Raw genomic sequence first — 22,623 nt, 5'->3', positions numbered from 1 at the left:
ATCTTTACTCCATAATACTTGGGGGCCTCAAGGGTGGCTCCAATAGTTAGAGACAGCTGGGACCAGTGCACTAGGGCCATATGTTTGGGGTTTCAATTTTGCCTGTAGCTAGATTCCTACCCCACTATATCCCCCCATTGTGTCTGCTGGGGCTAAAATATCTAAGATGTTTTCTTTATACTATGTCTGATGCCTGGGGGAACAGCTGGGCTGGTCAGCCTCTTTTACTATCTTTTTGTGGTCTCTCCACATGGTTAGCCTGGGCTTCTTCACAGCACAGTGATCTCAGGATTGTCAGCTTTCCTATGTAGGAGTTGATTTTCCCAATTTGAATATTTGAAGGGTCCTGGGCATAAGCTACAAGGCCTCAAAAGTCCCAGAATGTCTCTCTCACTGCATCTATTGGTCAAGTAAGTCACAAAGCCCTAAGATTCAAAGGAATTGAGGGGAATTGAACTCTGTCTTTAAATGGGAGGACAGCAAATAGTTTGTTACCATCTTCTGTCTACCACACTGGGCCTGGGCAGGTCAAATCTGTATCTCCAGGAGAGGGGCCTGGGAACTTGTGTGTGTGTTCAACAAGTGACCCAAGGGGACTTTTGTCATTAGGAGTTATTGAGTGTTGCTGTTAAACTAGAAGTTCTGTTTGCCTTGATTTAATTATAAAGTGTATAAATTTATGTTCCCCAGAAAACTGTCAGCATCTGTGTTTTTATTCCTTAATGACCTCACATAGAATCTATTTGATAGTTGATCTAATTTTTACCCCTTTCATGCTGGTCCTGGGACAGTTTGCTTTCAAATCTCCCTTACTGCCCAAAGTCTTCTGCCCTGTCCTGTTTTGTAGATGCCAACCTCTGCTTACTGCATTTCCCAGGCTCCATGAGCACTGGCTCATGGCTGTTTGCTCAGGCACTGACAAGAGATTGAAAAGCAGGGGAAAAGGGGAAGTGGGAGTATCTTACCCCCTCTCTTGATTCCCACATTTTCTGGGTGAGGGAGATGGTCTCGGCTCTCCTGGTGTTTCCATGGGTGACCCCAGCTCCTGGTAATCTCTGAGTTTCCCCTCCATCCTGTTAGGCTTCTTTGCTTTCCTATCACTTGGATAACCAACTTCTTGCATTGAATTCTCTCTGTTTATAGTTTCTGGAGTGATTATTGTTTACCTGGTTGGACCCTGAATGATATATTCTTTTAATATTTTTTCCTAATTTAATGAACTGTGTACACCTCTCCACCTCTAAGCTTACTCCCACTAGTTCCTGTACACATAGCATCCAATTTATTAACATCACTCTGGAATTTCCTTAAAGTGCAATTTCTGCCATTTCCAAAAGAAAGAAAACTAAATGGAAAAATAACAGTCTTTCGGAGTCCCACTTGTCAGAAATAACCCCTCTTTAACCTTTGGTATATTTTCTTCCAACCTTCATTTTTCCTTTTTCTTTAATATATTTTCTCCAATATTTTTATGCATGTTTTTCCACAGTTGAGCTCACACAGTGTATCTATTTTTACATCCTATCTCTTAGCTTGACATTTTGTCATAAGCATGTTCCCATTTCTTTAAGTGGAACTCTTCATAGACACCACTTTAAGCTTGTGAAAGGGGACCAAAAAGGTAGAATTAGGGAGAATTCTGACTTTTGAAATTATATACTCTAAAAGGAGAGTTCTAACTAAGCATTGCATCTGTGTCTCTCAGACTAGTTGTTCAACAGATATTCATTGAGTGTTTGCAGTGGCCATGGCATTGTGAGAGAAGTAAGAGAAGAAATGATGCAGGAGGAGGGACTGGTCAGGAAGTCAAGAGGACATGTATGAAGCAATTAGAGGATTAAAAAAAAATCAATTGCTAGGTGGAATACTCGAGACTATAAGTGTGATAAAAGAGCATAGGAGGGAAAGATCAATATGAGCTGGACTGGTCCCCAAAAGTCCCTTTCTGTGGTGCTATCTGAATAGTGAATCAACCATGGGCAGGATTTAGGTAAGTCTAGAGGAGCTCTAGGGGAAGGAAGGTACAGATTGAGGCCTTGGAGTCAGGCAGACCTAGGTCTAATCCTGGCTCTATCATCTCTACTAGCTGTATGAGAGACAAGTTAGGAGGCCTCCCTAGGCCCTGGGTGGTAATGATAGTACTGTCTACTTCTTGGAGTGAAATGCAGTATTCAAAAGATTTATACCCTTATTTCTTTTTTTTTTTTTTTCCAGCGTTTATTTATTTTTGGGACAGAGAGAGACAGAGCATGAACGGGGGAGGGGCAGAGAGAGAGGGAGACACAGAATCGGAAACAGGCTCCAGGCTCTGAGCCATCAGCCCAGAGCCCGACGCGGGGCTCGAGCTCACGGACCGCGAGATCGTGACCTGGCTGAAGTCGGACGCTTAACCGACTGCGCCACCCAGGCGCCCCATATACCCTTATTTCTTTAATCCTCCAGGATTAAAACTTTCCTCTAGGTGAGCATGGAAATGAATAATCTTCATGTGAGCACTTGCTGTGGGTTATCATTTGTGGTTAAAACTCAGTGTCCATATTACTAAAACTGTGGATGGCCTGCCCTACAAGAACAGAGAAGTTGGTGTCTGAGTTGAGTTTGGAGATGTATCTCTTGGTGTACCTGAACCCAAGGGATACTGAGCCTTCTCCCAGTGCCCCTTACATGCCAGATACTATCAGAGCCTATGGGTCAGCGTGGCTTCTCAGAATTCAGCCTTGTCCTATTCCCTTTCTGGGTGGGCCCTTATCTGCAGCTCCATGGGAAGAGTGTTGTGTGTTGAGAGTATGTTCGCTAAGGCTATGTATTCGAGGACCCTGAAATGATAGACCTGAGTGTCAAGGAGAGAAGGTAGTAATGGTTAGGGTGGGAGAATTGGGGGTGGATGACAAGCATGAGAACATGTGTATGTGGTTGTTGTGCATATTGCAGACTGATGCAAATGTCTGTGGGCCCAAAATACCTTAAGAATTTGTTTGCGAAACAACGTGGATGGAACTAGAGGGTATTATGCTAAGCAAAATAAGTCAGAGAAAGATATCATGTGATTTCACACATATGTGGAATTTGAGAAACACAACAGATGAACATAGGGGAAGGGAAGGAAAAATAAGATAAAACCACAGAGGGAGGCAAAACATGAGATCCTTAGATACAGAGAACAAACTGAGGGTTGCTGGAGGGGAAGTGAGTGGGGGATGAGCTAAATGGGTGATGGGCATTGAGGAGGGCACTTGTTGGGATGAGCACTGGGTGTCATATGTAAGAGATGAATCATTGGGTTCTACTCCTGAAGCCAAAACTACATTGTATATTAACTGACTTGAATTAAAGAAAAAAATGTTGAGCTCCTGGGTGGCTTAGTCGTTAAGCATCTGACTTTGGCTCAGGTCATGATCTCACAGTTCATGAGTTCAAGTCCCACATAGGATAAGCTTGAGCCCCAAGTTGGGTGAGCTCAAGCCCCACTTCAGGGTGAACCCCACTTGGGGTAAAACATGAGGCCCTGGGTGAGCCCTGCTTCTCTCCCTCCCCTCTCTCTCTCTCTGCCTCTCGCTCACTTGCACTCTCTCTCTCTCTCTCAAAAAAAATGTTAATGATGAAAAAAGCAAAGAAAAAAAAAGAATTTGTTTGCAAAGATGGCTTGTTAATACTACTAGGGGAGACCTGGGGAGAAGAATTAGTGGGGAGGTTAAGACTGAGAGAGAAACCTTATACACTCAGAAGGTATGACAAACATTCACTGTAGCCCCACATTAACCAAGTTCTCGGAGTTTAGCTCAGCAGATAAAGTCTTACCAGACTTTGCTGGGCCTCATTCCTCCCCCCACACTGTCAATCTCCTTACTCAAGACCTCCTGCGGGACATGCTCCTTAGGATGCTGCCTGCTGTAAGCCCATCGGCTGCCCAGTTCCTGTGCTGTAAGGATCAAACCCACGGTGCATGTAGAAGTGCTTTGTCAGTGGTGGGGCGGGGGCTCCTGGGGTGCAGGCCCTGATTTTCTAAGAGCTGTAATAGAGCATGTCGACATTTCCAGTACCTCCTCCTGAGGCTCCCCTGTGTGGGCAGGGTGGGGAAGTGGAAGAAATCTTTGCTTCCCCCTCTCCAAGGAGCTTAGAGAGCCACCATCTTGTCCAACCTGCCGTGAGAGGGGAAGTTCTTAAAATACAGAGCGCCAGTGAAGCACAGCTCGTGGGTGCGCATTTCTAGGCCCGGAATCAGTTCCACATGAGGCCCTGTCTTTCCTCTGCAGCATCTACCTCTTCACTGTATTGTTTGGGTAACAATGAGGAGCCGAGTTTAGCAGTGAGCATGGGGTGTTTTGTCCATGCTTCTGCACAAAAGGACAGCTGCAGAAGCCTTGTGAAGGCCTGCTGACCTGCCAGAAATCTAATTTCAGACACTTGCATCAGACCCACCTGCACTGTAGTGCACTCCTGTAATTGTTTTCATTCTTGTCAAAAGTGCTCTTTTGCTTTGGGAGGAGGCCAACCTCCATAGCGCCAAGCAGAGGGAACCAGGGACCCTTCTTTCATGGCTAGCTTTGTCCTTAAAGCTGGGAACTCTTTCCCCAGCTGAATAATGTCCACTCTGAATAATGGGCATAAATGGGAAAGAGTTCTCATATTTTCCATGACTCTGCTGGTCTTTTTTTTTTTTTTAATTTTTTTACATTTATTTATTTTTGAGAGACAGACAGAGCACAAGTGGAGAGGGGCAGAGAGAGAAGGAGACGGAATCCAAAGCAGGCTCCGGGCTCCGAGCTGTCAGCACAGAGCCCAATGTGGGGCTCGAACTCACAAACTGTGAGATCATGACCTGAGCTGAAGTTGGACGCTCAACCAACTGAGCCACCCAGGCGCCCCCATGACTCTGCTGGTCTTAACTTGAGAGCCCCTAGAATTGCCCCTCAGCGATGTCTGCGTAGTATATGTGGTCTTCTAGTTTGTGTGATCCTAGTGAGCGTCCTTGATTTACTCATTTGATTCCTGGTCCAAGGAGGTTTTGCCTCTCAGACTGAGACAAGCTGCAGGTGGGGTCCTACTCAAGGTCAACGCTCAGGTGAAGGTTGTTTTAAAGGCCATTTGTGTATGTGAAGGGCTCTGAATAAAGATGAGGTACTCTTCCCATGAGAGGTAATGCTACTGTTATTATTGATAATAATACCAGTAATAATGGAGACTGTTGCTGCCTGTTTCAGAGATTGGAGAGACCTAAATCCCTGTTCACGGACTGAAGATGAGAGAGAAGGGCAGGATGGGAGAGGGGCAGAATGACAGCCAGGAATTTTCTATAAGCTCACATCAAAGAAATTCCTCAGGAGCACATTCCCTTAGAGCTTTTTTTTGGCTGTATTGAAGTTGGTCTTTTCTTCATTTCTGAGGGCGAAAGTAATTTCCTGTTCTTCTTGGCCATTTATTTCTGAATCTTCATCTCATTTTCTTCATCATCTAAATATATAAAACACACACACGTATATGTGTGTGTGATAGATATATATAAACATAAATATATAAATATATGAAGAACAAAAATAAAGGATACATTGTGTTCATAATCTGCTTTCTAAAACCTAAAACACATTGTTTGTAAACATGTTTTAATATGATATTTCTATGGGCGCCTGGGTGGCTCAGTCAGTTAAGTGTCCAACTTTTGATTTTGGCTCAGGTCATGATCTCACAGTCATGAGATCGAGCCCCATGTCAGGCTCTGTGCTGGCAGTGCCTGCTTGGGATTTTCTCTCTCTCGCCCTCTCTTTCTGCCCCTCCCCTACTTGCACACATACACTCTTTCAAAATAAATAAATAAACTTAAAAAATTATATTGCTACATATTATTTTTAATGGCTCAAGAGTAGGCTATCTTATGAATGCATCTTGCTAATGACAACAATACTACTAGTTAACATATCCTGAACGATTTCTTGCTATGCAGTTATCTAGGAATACATCAAGCACTGTGCCAAGTAACAATACAAGGAGGCAGGTACTGTAATTAAGCCCATTCGCAGGCAAGGAAATGGAAGCATAAGGAATTTAAGTAATTTTCAAAAGGTCACACAGTTCTTGTGTTGCAAAGCCAGGATTTAATCTAAGCAGTCTGATTGCAGACCCTAAACACCAATTACACTATGCAACCATGATTTAACTGCTCTCTTATTGTTCGACGTTTAGGTTTTTTAATTAAAAAAATTATAAATCCTTGTTTAATCTTTGCATCCATGATGACATTGTTAACTAGATTTGCTTTATCTCATTCTACTATTTTTGAAGAACATGGGATCCTGCAGATTCATAACATGTTAAGCCTTTTATTTGCATTCTGTGTTAAAATTTTTTTGTTTGGTTTCCTGAACATCCATGATGCTAGGAAGAGGTGCCCACCTTCTCCAGGCACTTCAGTCAAGCCCAGCTCTCTGATTGAGCAAGCCCTTGCATTTGGGCTTTAAGAGCAAGCTCTGGGTGCTGGCTGTAAACAGACATCCAGAGTGCAGTCTTCTCCTGTCCTCTCATTTGCTCCCAACCTGCTTTCATTCCATCTTGCCTCATTGATTCCAGACTCTGCCAAACCTTTCTTCTGCATTGTCCCCACCCCTGACCCTCCTGGCCATGTACTCTAATAGCTGTGGGCACCATCTTTTCTGGATGTTCTCTGCCTGGCTCACCCTCCAGCCTAGCCTCAGCATCTCTCGTGGCCAGCATGTGAAGGCAGTTCATTCTGAATGCCATTTTCAACCCCTACCCTGCTCCAGCCCATCAGCAGGTACCTGGCAGGAAAGGCTTCTCCTCTGCCCTGACCCCAGGCCCCTGCAGTGTTGTGCACAGGAAGGAATTTATTAGGAGTTGTCTTATCTTTTTTTCTTGCTACACAGTTTATCTAGGAAAGCTGCTTCCATCTGCCAGCTAATTTTCCTCATTATATCTTCAAAGATGCTCCCCTGCATATTCTTCTCTTTGCAACTTCAGCTGTTTTCTGCTGTTTCCTCCTGAAATGTTACTTTCACCTCACTTCTGGTTCACACTCACTGACTCAGGCGATAGTTCCATGCACTGTCCAAAAAACAATACCACATTTATTTAGAGAAGTGGACACATAACCATGAGATATCACTTCTCTTTTTAGCTAGATTTCTTTTTTTTTTTTAATTTTTTTTAACATTTATTTATTTTTGAGACAGAGAGAGACAGAGCATGAACAGGGGAGGGTCAGAGAGAGGGAGACACAGAATCTGAAACAGGCTCCAGGCTCTGAGCCGTCAGCACAGAGCCCGACGCGGGGCTTGAACTCACGGACCACGAGATCATGACCTGAGCTGAAGTCGGCCGCTTAACTGACTGAGCCACCCAGGCGCCCCATTTTTTTTTTTTTTAATTTTTTTTTAACGTTTTTAGCTAGATTTCTGACTGTGGAATCAAAGGCTTTGAGCAACATGGAGGGAAGGGGGTTGGTTTTGGACGGTCCAGGGAGACTGCCTTTGCTTCCTCCTGAAGGTAACCTAGCCTTGGGACATCTCCATTGTACAGTGCTCATAAGAGCAGAAATGGACCTGGAAAGGCCTGGGTCTCGTTCTGCACTGCATAACTCACTGTTTGTGTGACCATAGTCAATTCCTTAAGGAGCCCAATTTCCTCTTCTTAAATGGGATAATACCTACTTTGCAAGTTTATTGTAAAGATTAGATTTCTAGAAAATATATGTCAAGTCATTCAGCTTCCCACTGCTTACCACACAGTAGGGGTTCAGCAGTTTTTTCATCAAAAACTTGTGAGGTGGAAGGGATCAAAGAGACAATTTGTGTGCTTCCCTGTGGGGAGGACAAGCTGAGAAGTGCCTGACTGAGCTACTGGGGTTCTCCCAGGGAGGGAGCAGCCCTAAAACAAGAGTTGTGCATGACCCCCTCTGGATCAGGAGTTGTTATTCTAGGTCTGTGAGTGGGCCTTTTGGGAGGTCTATCCAGCTCCTATAATTGTATAGACATTTTGTGATGGTATGTTTATGTGTAGTTGACTAGGACCAAAGTCTGGGACTTTCACCAGATTCTCAAAGGGATCACTGACTTCAGAAACGCTAGGAAATGTTGCTTTAGAGGCTTGTTTGGCTTCTGCATCCTCTTCCTCTATCAGCAGTGGTTGTGGGATGCAGTGGGAAGGGCCTAGGAATGAATCATGGAGCCTCAGCTGGACTCAGGAAGTACATGGAAGCATGATGGATCAGTGCTAGGAAAGAGTGGCAAGGATGGGACAGGTACCAGCAGTCAAGGCAAGGCAGTGGGGCACACTTAAAGAAGCTTAAGGAAAGGCCTGATTGGCCAGAGACAGAGGGGCTCTGAAACTAAGTCCGGGCTGCCTGTGTGACTGCAGCACTGAAAACCTGCCTGGGGGGCCCAGGTGGAGTGTCGGCACCAGTGCAGGCCTGGCATTCACTCTTGCAGCTCCTAGGCCTGACATCTCCCCATTTCCCTTCTCTTCTGGTTTCCTTGCATCAAGAAACCTGCCTGCCAGAAGTTCAGAGCCCATTTTCCTCTCCTTCTCACACATCCCACTCACCCCAGAAATGCAGCAAGATCACCTCCAATCCCATAGACCTCAGCCTCATTGGGCTCTTACAGCCTAAGAGGGTTCTGGATTTGTGCCAAATGGCTGAAATTCTACCCTCCCTGGGATCTGTGGAGTTCTAACTGGGCACACACAGGAGCGACCAGCTGTACAAAAAGAAATGTACAGCCACTGTAATAAGAAAGATTGGTGTTTTACACTCATATATTTGAATATTTTTTATTGAGAACTTACCATGTGCCAAGCATCATGTAGATGCTGGGGAAACAATATTAGACACCATCCTTTTATCTTAAGGGATGAAGGGTCTAGTGTGAAAGTCACAACAGTGGCCAGGAAATTACCAGGCAGTGATAAAAGTGCTCTATTGGAGGAAAACACAGCCAGCCTGAGCAATGATGAGCCTGTGTGGCAGGCAACATGCAGTAGGCAGGTAGTCATAGACATGCCAAAGAACTTCAAATTCTGTCCATGCTGTTTGAGGATGGTGGAGTGAAGGACATGGAGGGGATGACCCCTGGAACACACCTGTTTGTGGATTTGGTTTTTTAGGACTTCTTTTTGATGGGCTTTGGGAGAGCATCCTACCAAGCAGCACATTCTGTTGGCAAGAGTGAGAGTTTCCTGATCTTTTTCAGCCTTCTGTGGGCATTTGCCAGATTCCCCATGACCTCTCTGCTCGTTCTGCATTAATTTAAATCTTTTTTTAAATTTTTTTTAATTTAAATCTTAAAATGGGAAAGGATCATCGTAAGGAAGAAAGCGGGCTGCAGCAGTAGCAGGAACAGTCAGGCATGCAGCATGATGAGAATGACCATAAAAAAAAGCACTGGTTTGAGGCTAGACATCTGAGTTCAGAACTTGATTCTACCACCTATAAACCATGGGACATTTGTCAAGTAACTTAACCTCTTTAAGCCTCTTTCTTCTTATCTAATAAAAGTGGGATGGATTACCCATGCCTAATAGTGGTAAAGAATATATGAGAGAATGCCTGTAAAAGTAACTCTTTGTGTTCAATAGGAGGGGTCACATTCCAGAGCCTGAGAGGCTTTTCTGAATGAAAGGTGTGTGGGGCATATTTTTTTTTATCACATTTGGGAGAACAGGTTATAAAATGCATCCTACACCATCCTTCTTGGGAGGGTCTGAGTGTCCTTTTGATTTGTGAACCTGTGTATGTGGCACTGATACTGCAGGTTGGTATACTTAACATCCATTCCAATGACCTCATGCCTTTTCTTCCTTTATTATAAAGGGTGGAGGGTGACATATCGAAATTTCCACTTTTCCTTGCCATGAAGGAAGACCATGTGACACAATTCTGACTATTGATATGTAGATGTAAGTCAACGGGAAGGTCTACTCTCCTTAAGTAAAGATAAAGCCATACAAAGAGAAAGCTGTTTGCTCTTCACCCTTCTTCATCCCTAGAATGGGGACATGGTGCCAGAAGGTGTTGCAGCCATCTTGTGACCAAGAGACAAAAGCCATGTACAAGGATAGTGGATCAAGAAGATAATCACCACTGAGGCAGCTTGGACTGTCAGCTGCAGACTTTTTATTGCTTGAGACAAGGAAGCACCTTACTTATTTAAACCATTAGAGTAGGGTTTTCTGTTACTCTTAGCCAAACACAGTCAAAACCAATGCAGAATTATAAGGTCTGGGAAGTCCCAGCTGAACTTAGGCTCAGAGGGTGGTGGAGACACTGTGTGGTACAGGCTATCCTTCATAGCAGGAAGAACAATGGCTTCCCTTGACTCCGGCTGGCTAAGCTCCTGGTCACTGCAGTGTCTTGGCACTCCCCGTGGAAGACTGGAGCCTTGTGTATGTTTTCTTTTTTAACAGATATTGCTAGTTTTCAGAACTTTCCTCTTCCTGGAGAAGAATCCTTGGGAAAATAGGGATTTATAATGCCATTCTCATCAAAAAGCATTTACAAAGTCCTGGTGTATGGAAGCTCTGCTGGGGTCTGTACAGGTTGATGGGTGTGATTTCTGTCCCCACAAAGCTCCTGATGGGAAGGGAGAAGCGTAGAGCTGCCCGTGAGAGCTCTGGATCTGATAGAGGACACTGAACCTCAACAAGTGATGGACTTGGGAATGTTTACTTTTTGAGAATGTTTAACTTTTAAGGACATGTTAATCAATTTGGTATGAATTATATCCATAAAGGCAACCAAGGGAGTTGCTCCAAAGATGTGGTTCCCATTTGGGAAGAAGTGGCTTCTACCCTGGGCTATATCCTCATCTCAGACTCGGGTCTTGGGGCTGTGACCTGGAGCTGTGGGAAGTGGGGCTCATCTGATCAGCAGGCTAGGGCCAGGTGAGCCCTTCTTGCTAAATCTTGTCCTTTTCACCCACTCCCATCTCCCACTTCCCTTCACTTGCAGCAGAAAATAAGGGCTTTAGAGCTGGCTCAAGTAGGAAGTGTGGAACACCTCCTGTGCTTGGTATACTTCATTTACATGGAAGTGACTTAGAAAATTTAAATTAGAAAAAAGTCAGCACGAAGGCACGAAGGCCTAGGATTTTCTCTCTGTGTGAAGTGGCAGCTGCTCTACCCTACTCCTTTAAATAGAGTTTGAACTAACTTCCTTTGAACCCTCCCTCCTCCTCTTGATCTTTCTTTTCTTTTACCTTTCTTCAGGCTGCATTTTTACAGACTCTTCTCCCCTTCCCCTCTTCACAAGCCTGCCTCCTCCTCTGGTGGCATTTTTTCGTCTCTCTTGTGATTATCTCTTAGAACAATGCAACAGGGGTCCTTCCTCAGTAACTTTGCTTTGTCACCTTTTCTTCAAGACATACCTCCTCTCCTGTCTGGCAGAAAACAAAGTGCTGTTCCCTTAATCCCTGAGAATTGTCCAGATTCTCTCCAGCTTTCGAACTCTTGGTGGGTGCCGCAGTGGTCTTCCATGGCCATCCTGCTGCTTGTCCGGCTGGCTACGTCTCATTTCTAGTGTGTTGTGCCAGCTGGCAGGCGGGGCCAGCAGCACTCTCCATGCTTGGCTTTGCTTGTTTCCTTTTCTCCGACATGTTCTGGAGGTAGCTCGAGTTCCATTAATGTTTTATACACTGCCCCCAGGAACCTTGGTTGAATTACTCTGGGGAAGTTTCCCATCCTCCCTCCTCACTGCAGAGCTCTGGGGCTGGAGAGATCATTTTGTTTCCCAGAAACTTGGTGTCATCTGTCATCAAGCCTCCAATTAGCTGAAGCTCAGTGCAGCAGTTTGGGGATGCCAACGATCTTCCTGACTGGGGAGGGAAAGCTCCTGGGGACAGTGACAGGCTGGCTTGTTATCCCTGGAATGTGTGAGCCTTCACATTAACCCCTTCTCCTGGGCTCTTCATTAAAGCTTCTGGCCAAGACAGGTTCTATTTGATTGTGTCCATTTGACAGGGCTAGAAATGAAGACCTAGGGAAACAGGAGGCTTGTTCAAGGTCATACTGAGGGCATAGCCAAGTGAAAGCCGCTCTCTTGCTTTCTGGTCATAAGTGTAGTGATTAGCCTCCTCTGTTGTCCACTGAAGACTGCCATGAGTCTGTTGCTGTAGGCTTCTGTGAGAGGACAGTGGTTGGACGCACCCACGTAGCAGCTTCTGTAGCTTTATATGCTTTAGCATGTTATTATGTTCCCAAAAGGTACAAAAGACGTAAATGATAATGAGGCAGTACCTAACAGTGACCTCCTCTGTGCCAGGGACTGTGACAGGTACTTTCCAGTCTCTAACAGCCTAGCAATTTAGGTGTGAATCTCCTCATTTTATAGATGAGGATTCTGAAGCTTAGGGATGTTAAGTCACTTGCTCTCCAAACGTTACTAATAAGTGGCAATTAATCTTCCTTCCTTACACTCAGAGTCCTGCTAGATCCTAGTGCAACCTCTTCAAAAACTGGAATCCCCTTCACACCCTCTCTCCAAACTGTTTTCCCTTCCCTGGCTGTTCTTGGGTCTGGTGGTCAACCTTACTTAGGTTTCTTCTTGGGATCCTTTAATTGTCCTAATTATTGTTTTGGTGTTATGCTTTTATGAGTCTTTTCAGCTCAGTTCTAGCAAACATACAGTTTCTTAGACTCACTGAATCTATATTTAAATATAGATGCCAGAGCCTGTATTTTTTTTTTTTTTTTTTTTTTAATTCTCAACCAAAGCTGATGATCAGGCATGTTTGGGAACAACTGCTGTAAGCCACAAATAAAAACACAATTTCTTTCTTTTTCTTTTTTTTTTCATGGAGATTATTTTCCACACGTGGAATGTTTACTCAAGAAGAAAAAAGTGGATGCAAGCTGATTGCTCCTAAACACTCTGTAAGCTACTATGCTCCTTCCTCCAAATATTGGGTAGCTAATTAAGATGCACTTTGATTGCAGAAGGTAAATCCTGTGCAGTTGATCAAAGATAATATTCCAGTCATTTACCTTTAGCTTTGGAATGCATCATGCGATTTTATTTTCTGCTGTGGATTATCTGTGCTACTGCATTAATATGCTAATTTTATGTTCATTAAAAAAAGTCCCCGTTTTAGGATTTACCTCAGGAGGCTTGTGATGCCTCCCTCATTCCTTAGTTTAAAACTAAACTTCTGAGATCTTTCCACATTACCCCGGAATTTAACTCCCCACCTATAGTTAGTAATCATTCTCCCTAATTGTTTCTTACCAGCTTCTTAGGAGAGCTCTTTGTGGAACTGTCAGAAGCTTGAGCCATATTAAGGGACACTTTTTTCTTCCTTATTCCTTTATGTCTTTGTAACATTTGCCTTTACTTTTACAAGTTTTTGCTTGCAAGTCTGCAATTCAGGCCTATTTCATTCTACTTCTTATTCCTGAAATCTCGATAAAACGACCATGTTGCCTTGCCATATTGGTCCAAATAGAAAGGTGTAGTTACTGATGTGCTGGTAAATGTTTCCAAGGGGGAATGACAGCCCTGACGGTACCATTTGCAGCATTTGCTGATTTCCATTGTGTAAATACTCCTATTTGTGGCAGATTTTTCAAGCTACCAACCTATTTAACAACCAGTTGGCAAAAATCCTGAAAATTACAATTGGCTCTTGGGAGCCAGAACAGCAGGCTCCGGCACACCACCAGGTGTAAATAGTTGTTTAGGGGAGCAGTCTCATCGGTTTTGGTGTTTACATAAAAGAAAATTATTCTTTTAGTCCTAGTTACCAGTTATGTGACCTTGGGCAAATCATTTGACTTCTTTGAGTCTTAGCTTCCACATTTGTGGAAATAATGTCTCTATCTGTCTTTATGTGTCTGTATATCTACATAGACATAAAGATAGATGTCTAGAAATGATACCTATCTCAAGAAAGAATATGAGAGGATTTAGTGAGGTAATTACTATAATTATAATACATATAATACTATGTAATTATAATTATTATATATGGGTCTGGCATATGTTAGGTGTGAAGCAAGCGCTCAAACCCCTCTCCAACATGATGGAGACACAAAGTTGAAAACTTGGAAGATTTTGGACTTTGGGTGCCATCTAAATGGAAACACCTCATGGTGGCTGGTGATGCAACCGGAACTAGGCTGGGTAAGAGACAAGGCCAAGGATTTAGATTCAGGATCAGTACCTTGTGTTAATATTCCTCTCTAAAATTTGCCTGGTACTTTCACATGTGTTTGTCAGAGGCATGGGTGGTTTCTTTTAGAGAGAAGAGTAGAGAGCTGGATGACTACTGGCAACTTACAGCCAAGTCCTCCCAAGTTTCCCTTTTTCCTGTATTTATTGTTCTCCTCTTTGAAGTTCTCCTGCAGTTTTTGTACCCAGATCACTGAAATATACTTGTTTCTTTAAAAAGAGACCATGTTCACCCCTTGCAGAACATATGAACACCAGACAGAAGATTTTGGAACGGAGATCAAAAGTAATTTCTTCCAGTTTACCACACTGATATTTTCTCTAAAAATTATGTCAGCAATGTCAGTGTTCTCTGCAAATTGGTCCACATAGGTTGACTACTGTAATAATCTGCAATTGTCAGGGGTAATATAATAGAAGCTTATTTCTTTCTCACATTGCAGTCCACTACAGGTGTTCCCAGCTGGATGACAACCCGACACCCAAGCTCCTTCCATTCAGTGACTCTGCCATCCCTTACAACCCTCTCCTGGGACCTCATCCAGCCAGTAGAGGACAGAGAGAGCATGGGATGATTTTGCGGGTCAGTCATGGGAGTGGCAGAGAATACTTCCCACATTCCATTGGCTAGAGCTCAGTCACATGGTACTCCTAACTGCAAGGGAGGCTAGGAAATGTCAGAGTTGTGTCCTTCAAAAGGACAAATGGGCTTGGTGAGCACCTGGCCAATCTCTGGCCCATCCTTACATGGCTTGGTGGAAACAGTTGCCACAATGTATATGGGCCAATCTAGGTCACCTCAGAAGACTTCTTGAGCTTGGCCCCTAGGTGTGTCCTGGGTAGTGTGGCACCTTGAGAAATACATCTGCACTCCCACAGTCAGAAATTTCATTTTAAGTTAGATTTGCAGTTGTTGGATTTACTGTGTTATATGAGTTCTCCAAACTTTCTAGGACTGGAGCATTTTGCCGACTGTACTAGCTGGTTTCAAGTTAACACTTGAAGTGGTAATAATATTTGCCGTCATGTTTATAATTACCATGTCATTAACAGTCAGTGGGGTGGAAGTTTCATGGGACTTTTCATTTTAATTTAGCCAATTGTAGTTGTTATCTGAAATGCCTCAGACAGTCTTTTATGGGTTGTTTTAGCCGCTTGCTTATATGAAGAAAACTGACTTCGTACTTCAAAACAAGATTGGCATTGGCACTTTTGAAAGGGTTGACAGAATGTCTGTCTGAGAGCTCAGGGACTGTGGGCTGGTCTGAAAGAGGCAAACAGTCAGCAGTGAAATACAGTGGACCCAATGGAGCATCACAAAAGCAAGTTTCCTTCAGGCCAGCACCACCATCCAAGGTGGGGGAGGGAGATTTGGGCAGTTCTAGGAGGGAGGTGTCCCAGAGTTCACAAGTGGCAAGAGACACTCAGGGTCTGGTGAGTCTGTGTTCCTACACCATGAGGCCATCCATCCATTCCTGTCAGGCCCCCAGACAGTAACTTGGGAGTGCAGGGACTCAGACCTACTTCCTTCCCCTAAGGGAGTGCCAGGAGAGGGGCACAGCAAGGGATGAAGGAGGCCCTAATGGCTCAGGTGGGGTTTCAGAGCAGAATGCTAACAGCAGGGTACTAACTAATCAGGAAACTGAAGCACTCACCAAGTCTGACCAACCTGTGACTCCACAGAAACTTAGGAGCTGGAGACTCATCCCAGACACATCAAATTCTGTGTCTGGGGCTGTACCAAACATGGCTACATCCCAATCCTGTAGGGATTGAAGCTCTGGATGTGCCTTGACTCAGAGTGACTTGGGTACTAGATGAGACAGATCCACATGGTATGAGGTTTTGTGCACAGGCTTAAGACAGACCTGAGTTCAAATTCTGTCTTCATCCTATCCTAGCTCTGTGACTTTGGGTAAATTATTTGATTTCTTGAATCTTTAGTTTTCACCTATAAATTGTGGAAAATAATATATATCCCATTGGGTAGTTGTGAGAATTAATCAACATAAGATATGTTAAGGCACTCAGGGAGCCTGCACCTAGGTAGTAACCTTTAATCACAGTAGCAAACATCTACTGCAAAGTCCCACAAAAGCAGCAAGAACAAAACAACAGCCAGGCAGAGCAGCTGAAATTTGGGCTCCTGTGATGTGTGATTTACAAAGCCTCTGTTTTGTGAACTAAACTGTCACTGGGGTTGGGGATTGGTGGGGGGGTGTCTTGGTTATGCCTGCTGGTTTCAGCAGCTGGGCTTTTTTGGGTGGTTAACTAGTGAGGCTGGGCACAGGCTTTCCCCCAGCTAGGTGTCTTTAGAAGGGAAAGTAGGACTATTAAGTCAGCCCACATCTTGGCTACTTAGCTTCTTTAGCATTTTCCCCTTCCCAGCTTGAGGGCCTGCCCTTTCTCCAGGCAGCCTGCAACATAATTATTACATATTGTCTTCTATCATGTATGTAATGAGAAGCATAAAGATCCCTAAAAAGGTAGGGCTGTTACTGTACTGGCAGTCAACGTGCAATGGTTGGAAGATTGAACATAAAGTGATTTGACCTTGAGCTTCAAGTGGCTATGATATCTTGAGGGCTGACCACACCTTGGAAAGGGGTTGGCTTTCACTTTAAGACAAGTAGGATAAATCATAAAAGGAAAAGGACTTCCTCAAGAAGCTTGATTTTTAAAGGCCTTGTACAAACATTTAAAGGAAGGTCAGAGAACTGGATTAAAGCCACAGGAGGCAAACTTGTGAACAGTAGTGGTAGAGGAGGGTTTGAACTTCTGTTTGGAGAAGCTGTTTCATTGTAAAGGGAGATGAAGACAAGGATACAGGCCTGTGGTTCTGCTCCTGCTGTTTCCATCTAAGAGAGTGTGCTTCAAATTAGAAAATGCAAAGCAGATGATCATATATGAACCAATGGTCAAGAAAGGTGAGGAGATTGTAAAAGCACCAACCTACTTCAACCGTCGTAGCCATAATAACTGTCATGCATTGTCTACTTACTGTGTGCCACTGGGACGTTATATACATGGTCTCTGTGTGAGTTTGGTGGTATCAGGCTCAATTTACATATGCATCTACAAGACATGGAGGAATTAAGCATGCTGTTTTCCTAGAGCTAGGGGTGTTAGAACCCAGCCCAGCTGTTCTGTCCACCCCCACACACTGCTTTGGGAATGGCTCCATAGCTCGGGCCTGAGGGAACTGCATTCTGGAGTGCTGAAGGAACTTGCCTGTGTAATCACAGGGAAGTCACGAAGAAGTTATTGAGTAGAGATGGGAAAATGCCCAGAACTTGAAAAGACAGGAATGGGTGGGTTCAGGAAACTATATAGACTTGCGATCTTGATCTTATTACTGGGCAAAATTCTAGAATCCTAGCTTTGGCAAAATTGGCTGTGTAACTTTGGGCAAATGACATAACTCCTCTGGGCTTTTTAGTTTCTTTGCCTGTAGAGTATGTGCTTATATTACATTATTTCTAAGGTCCCTTCCAGTTCTAAGTATTTTATCCTAGTGAATTCTGTTAATGTATACTGATAGTTTTAGTGTTTTAGTCCTATATCCATCAGACAACTCATTTTCACTTTGTATCAAATGCTCCAGCCTTTCTTCAAAGGGTAAAGGGTTAAGAAGACAGAGTTTGGAGTGAAATAGTTGTAGGTTCAAATCTCACCTCTTCTACTGACCAGCTAGATGACCTTAAGCAAATTTTGTAAACCCCTTGTACCTCATTTTTTTTCCCTTGTAAAATGCTGATCTTTCGCACATTTCTATGTCACAGGGTTATTTTGGGGTTAAATGAAACAATATGTGTAAAACACTTAGCTCCATGCCTAGAGTATAACAAGTGCCCAGTTAGTTCTCATATTTCATTGATTCTAAGATGCCCTTTTCCTCTTCACATTTTTACTGTCTCTGCATCTTACAGTTTATGGTGTGTAGTAGTTTAATTACAATAGTTTTTTCTTTCTTGATGGTACATAAACTAATGATGCATTTTACAATTAATTAAATATGGTATCTCCCCAGCATGATTCTCACCCCTGAGGTTCTCAATTTCTTTCTGGGTTGCCCCCTTCTCTAACTTCTTGCCAGCCACGATCTCTTCTACAGCAAAGCAGAATTAGGGAATGGAATAGCCAGGGAGGGGACAGTCTCAATCATCAGCTTGTCTGGCTTGTTCATTTTACTGGTGTTGAAAATGAAGGCCAGAAAGGGAAGAGACTTTGAAAAAGCTCGCAGAGAACTTGGGTCTTTAGATTCCTAGTGTAGTGTTGTTTCCTGGGTCAGGAACGTTATTTGTCTGGAACAGTACCAGAACTATCACTGAGTTGCTCTTTGCATGCCTGGGCCCCAGTTGGATGGTGAACATTTCCAAATATACATATGGATTTTGACGGAAGGATTTTAGTCATGGAGCCCCAAAGCTAGCATGATTAGATTGTTGACTACTCTTGCCATCTGCACAAACACAGAATCAGATACATTTAGAGTTGAAGGGAAGATTATTTTCCATGGGAACTGTAATGTCCTTACCTTTGCAGTAGTCTGAATTTGCAAGGCATGCTCTCTGGAGGGAGCTTATTTCCTCCTAGTTATTGTATCTTCAATTTCAGGAGCTGACAGCATGTGGATGGTTGTGTCTTAAATTGTGAATGGTTTTCTGCAATTTGACTGCTTCCAGGTTTGTACAGCTGATCCCAGTGACAAGTCAGTCACACAGTCCAGACACTTCATTAATTCATTCATTCACACAATCACCTAGCACTTACTGGACACCTGCAGTCTACCAGTCACAAGGTATGAACATAATCTCAGTTAATTCTCACAATAGCCTTATGAGATTGGTGTTACTTACATTTTGCAAATGGGAAAACTGAGGAACAGTCACATTTTTTGTGTGTGTTGGACACTGATGAATCTTCCGTGTAGAAAATAGGGCTAGGGTATTCTAGAACAAGAAGGAAACTTATTGTTATAAAAAATGTCTTAAAATTGAAATAGCAACAGGAATTATTTTACACTGCAAGATGTGAACAAATACAAAAATACACCCATAGCCTATAGAAAGAAATCATTGTGTTCATTGAGTATCTTACTAGCTCTAAGCATTAATTGTATAAATCACTCTTAATTGAGCCACTGGGCCTCAGAGTAGTTCCCTTCTTTGCCTTGTGTATAGTTAGAACTTCAGGTGTTAAAAATATCCAGGGGGCCTTGTGTTTTTCTAATCTCTGTAAGCAGCTAATTTCTCTCTCCTTTGGTCCCATTTTAATGAATGATTCTATATATTAAAAAGGATGTCTTTACTGGATTTTTTACATCTGTAAAGTTTTTATTGGCAAACATTTTCTTTTTAAAGTTTATTTATTTTTGAGAGAGAGAGAGAGAATGTGTGTGTGTGTGCGAGCAGGGGAGGGGCAGAGAAAGAGGGAGAGAGAGAATTCCAAGCAGGTTCCACAGTCAACGTGGAGCCTGATGTAGGGTTCAATCTCACAACTGATCATGACCTGAGCCGAAATCAAGAGTCCGACACATAACTGACTCAGCCACCTAGGTACCCCTGGCAGAAATTTTCTTAATCTATTACTCAAAATTTTGAGTAGAAGAGAACAAGTCAAATCTGTTTGCAAAGGGGCTTTTTCTTTGACAGAATGTTCACCCAGTCCTTTGAATGACTTCTCACCCTACCTTGTGTTGAACTGTGGGATTCAGAAGCCATTGGGCAGGTTGGCTTCTCACCATAGCATGATAGCCTGATGGCCTGATTTCCAGTGTGACCATTCAGCTTTTTGTTGGCTTAATAGAGGGTAATTGGATATTACAAAGTGAGTGCACATGTAAGTTTCAAATTGTCTCTTGAAAATGCGCTAGCTTTGTGAAGACTTTTTCCCATTAGGAACCTTCTCATTTAGAATTCTTGGTTTTCTGGCATAACTACCTCCCAAAGTGGCTGAAGCTCAAAGGCATCTACATGAAAGTTGGCAGTTAATAGCTGAAAGCTTTGGTTTCCACTGGGAAATTTGATCAAGTTTCAAAAGTTAACAATAACACTTTTTAAAAAAAGAAGTGGAGACAAGGGCGCCTGTGTGGCTCAGTTGGTTAAGTGTCTGACTTCAGCTCAGGTCATGATCTCACGGTTTGTGAGTTCAAGCCCCGCGTTGGGCTCTGAACGCCTAGAGCCTGCTTCAGATTCTGTGTCTCCCTCTCTCTCTGCCGCTCCCCTGCTCATGCTCTGTTTCTCTCTGTCTCAAAAATAAATAAACACTAAAAAAAAACAAAAACCCAGAAAACTTTTTTAAAAAAAGAAGTGGAGACAGAAGCCACTTGCTTCTTCCCTAGATTCATGTGCTTAAACCAAGGATGGCCGTCTCTGTAGCTCTCCTAGATGGCAAATCCATGTTTATGGACCCTTGGTCCATACAGCCCCTCACTGGCTGTATCATGGACTGTTTTTTACTCATTCAGTTATTGGTTATAGGATATGGAGAACATTCTCAGTACATTCCAAGAGAGCTCTTGACACAGACCCAGTACTCAAGGACTTAACCATTTGTTGGGTATCTATCATCTAAATGACTGACACTGTCAATAGAACTTTTCTGCAACGATAGAAATGTTCTCCAATGTGATAGCCATTAGCTACTTCAAATATGACCAATATGACAGAGGAACTGAATTTTAAATTTTATTTAATTAATGAAAATTTAAATTGCCTCATATAGCTAGTGGCTACTGTGTTAGGTAGCAAAGATCTAAACTATCATCTACCCATCCTTGCATTTTAATATGAATGCATCTATAGTGGGAATACTCTTCAGGCCATATGGTGTGAAGCAGAAAATGCTTGACTAAATTTGGGTTTATAGACTTATCATCTGACTTTGAGTGCCTTCCCTTCACTGGATTTTAGTTTTCCTTACTGTAAATGAAGGGCTAGCAGCTCTGTAAGGACTTTTAGATCTAGCATTCCATTTGGTTCTGCTCGGTTCTGGCATCTGATGGCCCCTCTAGGAAGGGGTATGTTTTGTCAGTGCTCTGAGGAGAAGGAAAGTTATTGTTTCTGCTCAACTCACTGGCATGCACTGTTTGTAAAGCCACTGGACACATTTAGGAGTTCTTTCTGGATGAAGTTAGTAGGAAGATGAGGTGAGAGGAAGTGATGCTTTACTCTGGGAGGCTGGTGAAGATGTTGAGGATGGAAACCCTGGCCCCGCTCCTGGGATGGCAGTCTTTACGCATTACAGGGGTTTCAAAGCTATATTCATTTGTCAGAAGAGAAAGTGGTTAGAACAGGAATCTACAGGGGTGGCATTTCATGAATAGCTGAGAGTGTCTTTCCAGGTTTGGTTCATCTGAGTGACCTAGTGCAAGTGCTGAGACAATTACACATGTAGGGATTCAAGGAAGTGCCTTTAGTTACTTTGATACAGACCTCACCCCACATTGGGAACCATGTCCCCTGTGTTCCCCAAGTGGGAAAAGGAACATAGCCACACAGTTACTCAACTTCTGGCCCCATACTCGTCCTACAGTTTAATGCCTGCCAAGAGTTCAAGGTTACCATGAGCACATGTATCCTGAGAGCTGAGACACCAGAGCAGGGTAGGTAGGCATGGGATGACCCAGGGTTTCTCTGATTGTGTCACCAATACAGGGGGCTGTCTCTCTTCCGAAGTTGGTGGTGATGGTGTTAGTGATGGGAAGGTTAACTAGAGCCTAAAAGCACAGGCAGACTTCAAGATCAGAAAGGCATAAAACCTGTAATTGCTTCCACGAAAGGCTACCATACAGACATGATAACTAATACCTGGCTTTTGTATGGGGCTCTGCAGTTTGGCAACTGCTTTACCTTGAATTTATTTAATCTTAACTGGGGTAGTTGTGAAATATCCACTTGAGGAAATCAAAGGAGAAGGAGCAGCCTCCCCCACATTGCTAAGTTGATATGAGTTGAAACTGATCATCTCACTATAAGTCTTTCTGTCACTCCATGGGGTCAAGAGCTTCGTGAGTGGCAAGTCAAGAGGAACTGGGAGAGGATGTGTCAGCAAGAAGTATGAGTCTTCATCATGTAGTGGGTGAGAACTCCCAACAGACATCTGGCAAGAATATAGAGCACAATAAGATGTCAGGCTTGGAAGGGGGGGGGGGGCACTGGGATTAATTCTTCCCAACATGCTGTTGGAGGGAAGCTGTGCAATACCCTCTTCCAAGCCTCCCATAGAACAGGGGCAGGAACCTTAGTCTCAGCCCTAAAGGAGTGGCAGTGACATGAGTGGAGAGGATTCCCCATGAGGAGGCTGCCTGCCTTCTTCTGTGGTCCTTCTACTAATTATGGTCCTTCTACTGGCTACATTGGAGCAGTAGAAACCTCATGACTCTTGTGCCTGGTCTGAGAATGCTTCCTACAGGAAAGGGAACTGACAGCCCAGGTCAGACTCTTTCTAGGACC

At 43.5% G+C, this 22,623-nt stretch overlaps 1 protein-coding gene across 6 annotated transcripts in view; it reads left to right on the top strand.

Annotated features, from left to right (window-relative positions):
- Positions 1-22,623, top strand: part of KALRN (kalirin RhoGEF kinase) — a 670,515-nt gene that overhangs the window by 154,042 nt on the left and 493,850 nt on the right. The window lies entirely within an intron of this gene.

Source organism: Lynx rufus, unplaced genomic scaffold (assembly GCF_022079265.1).
Source record: "Lynx rufus isolate CCGP_SWC_20201006 ecotype Redwood Valley unplaced genomic scaffold, mLynRuf1.p SCAF_5, whole genome shotgun sequence".
Lineage (NCBI taxonomy): Eukaryota > Metazoa > Chordata > Mammalia > Carnivora > Felidae > Lynx > Lynx rufus.
This window is presented reverse-complemented; position numbering and strand designations above follow the sequence as displayed.